Source organism: Triticum dicoccoides, chromosome 5B, assembly GCF_002162155.2.
Source record: "Triticum dicoccoides isolate Atlit2015 ecotype Zavitan chromosome 5B, WEW_v2.0, whole genome shotgun sequence".
NCBI classification, from domain to species: Eukaryota; Viridiplantae; Streptophyta; class Magnoliopsida; order Poales; family Poaceae; genus Triticum; species Triticum dicoccoides.
Genome location: NC_041389.1, coordinates 206,055,535 through 206,059,460, shown reverse-complemented (window position 1 = coordinate 206,059,460; position 3,926 = coordinate 206,055,535).

The window sequence follows — 3,926 nt, the reverse complement described above, 5'->3', positions numbered from 1 at the left end:
CCTCCTTCGCCGCCGGTGGCCACCGCCACTGCCTGCCGGCCTCACCTCGCCGGGGCTGCGCCGCCCCACCTCGCCTCCACCGCGCCTCCCCCATCTCCCCTCCGACTCGCCGCCGGCTGGATCCGGCGAGATCCAGCCCGGGAGCTCCTTGCCGCCCTTCCTCCTCCCCCGCAGCGACCAAATCCGGCGAGACTCCAGCCGTCCTTGATCCGCGTGCCCTGGAACCCTAGATCCAGTTTCGGAGGTCATTTTTGGTCTAAGTCCCTTTTTCTGTCATATTTTGGTCCCCTGTTCATCGCATCATAACTTGCTGCATACTGCTCCGTTTCGTGCGTGTAATATGTCAAATTGTTCGTTGTGAGATGTTCTTCATTTCATTCCATTGTGCCATGTTTGTTTGATGTCGAATCATCGTTGCAAGAGTGCATGTTGCTGTTAACCTGCTGAAACTGTTATAACTTGGTGATTTGTCTTTTTCATTGCATTTTGTGTGTGCATCCTATGATCATGAGCTCTACATGTGTTTTGTACTACGTCATGCCGTCTTTGCTGTGGTGCCATCCATGTATTTTTGTGAGTCTTGTAGTCAGTGCATCGAGCTCGTGAAGTAGGGTACTTGCTGTTGCTGTTTTGCTAGGCTGAATTTGCTATATCCTGATGCTATGTTAACCTGCTTCTACAAGTCATTCCATGCATAATCTGGAGATGTTCACTAAGGATGATTTGTTATACATGTCATGCTATATCCATTCATGCCCCTGGTTGCATTTATATCCTGCTATAACTTGTTGTAATCTTGCTCTCAACTTGCTAAATAATGTTGCTGTCAGCCTGTTAACATTAAGTTCAGTTTTGCCATGAGCTTTGCTAGTGATCCATGCACCCTATGAACTTGTTCTTGCCATGCTTAGCTTCTTAAACATGTATTCTTACTGTTTATTCCCTTGACATGCCATGTATTGCTCTGTGGTGAGTGGTTCAAGCTCACCAACATGCCTACTTATTGTTGTTACTGCCATGTATGAATCTGTCACATCATTTGCCATGTTTACATGGGTGCCATCATATTTTCTGTGCCCTTTTGGCTCATGGTCAGTAAGGAACTTTTGTTATATGAAATTAGTAGATTCATGAAATGCTTTTGTTTGCCATGATAAGTTCCTGTAGCATGTTGGTTGATAGCTCTAAACATTGCAACCTGATGTTATTTCTGCTAAGCCTGTAAACTATTATTATTTGCAATCTTGCCATGTCCTTTTGAGCATGTTCTAGTGATTTCTGGAGATAGCTCAGTGTTCATCTTTTGTCATGCTTTACCTGTAAATCATGCCCATGCCTTTTGTTCTTATGTTGGGGTGTTGTAGCTTGTTGTTTTGATGCTTGCAATATGCCTAGTTGCTGTTTTGGACAGCTTGTCCTTTAAACTTGTATAGAGTGCATGTGTTGAACCGTTGCTCTGTTTTGAGTGTGCTCTATATGAAACTTGCTTAGAATTGCATGTAGTTTCATATTATCATGTTACATCCATGTTTGGGAGTGTTTGCTTGATGTTTGCATGCATTTTGCATCAATGCCATGTTTAACTTGTTTTGCTCATATCTTCTAGGCTGTAGCTCCGAATTAAATGAACTTTATATGTAACTTGACTAGAATCTCATGTAGATCATCTTGGTGCATCTTAACTTGCTGTTTAAAAACTTGAACATAATGTTTATTCAGATCTGGACCAATTTCGAAACTTGCATATGAGGACTTACCGGAATTGTTAGATGTTGCTTCCGGCCTCATTTAAACTTGCTTTGATGTGTTGCTCTTGTATGCATCATCTCTTGCCATGAGTAGCTTCATGTAGCTTTGACATGCATCATGCTTGTTGTGCATCTTGTCTTGCCTATGTGTGGTGTGTTTACCATGTTGTGTGCTTCTTCTCGATAGTTCCTGTTTCGTTGCGATCGTGAGGATTCGTTCGTCTACACTTGGTTCGTCTTCGTGGCTTCTTCTTAATCATGGACTCGTTCTTCTTCCTTGCGGGATTTCAGGCAAGATGACCGCTACCCTGTATCTCACTACTATCATTGCTATGCTAGTTGTTTCATTCTATCGCTATGTTGCGCTACCTATCACTTGTTCCGCAAGCCTCTCAAATTGCCATGTCAGCCTCTAACCTTTTCACCCATCCTAGCAAACCGTTGTTTGGCTATGTTACCGCTTTGCTCAACCCCTCTTATAGCGTTGCTAGTTGCAGGTGAAGTTGAAGATTGCTCCATGGTGGACAGGATTATGTTGGGATATCACAATATCTCTTATTTAATTAATGCATCTATATACTTGGTAAAGGGTGGAAGGCTCGGCCTTATGCCTGGTGTTTTGTTCCACTCTTGCCGCCCTAGTTTCCTTCATACCAGTGTTATGTTCCCGGATTTTGCGTTCCTTACGTGGTCGGGTGATTTATGGGACCCCCTTGACAGTTCGCTTTGAATAAAACTCCTCCAGCAAGGCCCAACCTTGGTTTTACCATTTGCCTCACCTAGCCCTTTTTTCCCTTGGGTTTCCGAAGCCCGAGGGTCATCTTTATTTTACCCCCCGGGCCAGTGCTCCTTCGAGTGTTGGTCCAACCTGAGCGATGTCCGGCGCCCCCTGGGCAACCAGGGTCTATGCCAACCCGACGTCTGGCTCATCCGGTGTGCCCTGAGAACGAGATATGTGCAGCTCCTATCGGGATTTGTCGGCACATCGGGCGGCTTTGCTGGTCTTGTTTTACCATTGTCGAAATGTCTTGTAAACCGGGACTCCGAGACTGATCGGGTTTTCCTGGGAGAAGGTATATCCTTCGTTGATCGTGAGAGCTTATCATGGGCTAAGTTGGGACACCCCTGCAGGGTATAAACTTTCAAGAGCCGTGCCCGCGGTTATGTGGCAGATGGGAATTTGTTAATGTCCGGTTGTAGATAACTTGACACCAGATCCGAATTAAAACGCATTCGGCGGAGTCCGGGAAGTGAACACGGTCTTTCGGTTGTGTTTGACGTAAGTAGGAGTTCAGGATCACTTCTATATCATTACTAGTTGACGACCGTTCCTTTGCTCCTCTTCTCGCTCTCATTTGCGTATATTAGCCACCATATATGCTTAGTCGCTGCTGCAACCTCACCACTTTACCTCTTCCTTTCCCATTAAGCTTTGCTAGTCTTGATACCCATGGTAATGGGATTGCTGAGTCCTCGTGGCTCACAGATTACTACAACAACTGTTGCAGGCATAGGTTTTGCGATGATCTTGATGCGAGAGCGATGTTCCTTGTTTTGGAGTTCTTCTTCTGCTTCTTCTTCGATCAGGGGATAGGTTCCAGGTCGGCAGCCTGGGCTAGCAGGGTGGATGTCGTTTGAGTTTCTGTTTGTGTTTCATCCGTAGTCGGATGGTGCTCTTATGTAAGATGATGTTGTATTCGTGTCGCATTGTATGCCTTATGTATGTATCCCCATCTATTATGTAATGTTGATGTAATGATATCCACCTTGCAAAAGCGTTTCAATATGCAGGTCTATCCTTGGTGGGACCTTCGAGTTCCTTTTGGATAGGGTCGCATATTGGGCGTGACATACGCGTCCGTCCGACACACGCGACCACCCCGACAGGACTATGCTTCGGTGCCTTAAGGCACCTGCCTTTGCGTCCATGACATGTGGGCCCAACAGGTGGCTGGCCCACATGTCAGTGACCCAAAGGCAGGTGCCTTTAAGGCACCGAAGCAGCGTCCACCCTAACACGACCCTGGTCTGCCTGGTGCGCCTACATTTGAGAATGCAAATGAATCTTCTTTCATTTGCAAACGAATTTGTATGTATTACCATGCCCATGTTTTCCTTGCAATAATTAGTCATTCGAAACGAGATACTCCCTCCGTTCACTTTTGTAAGTCGTTTTAG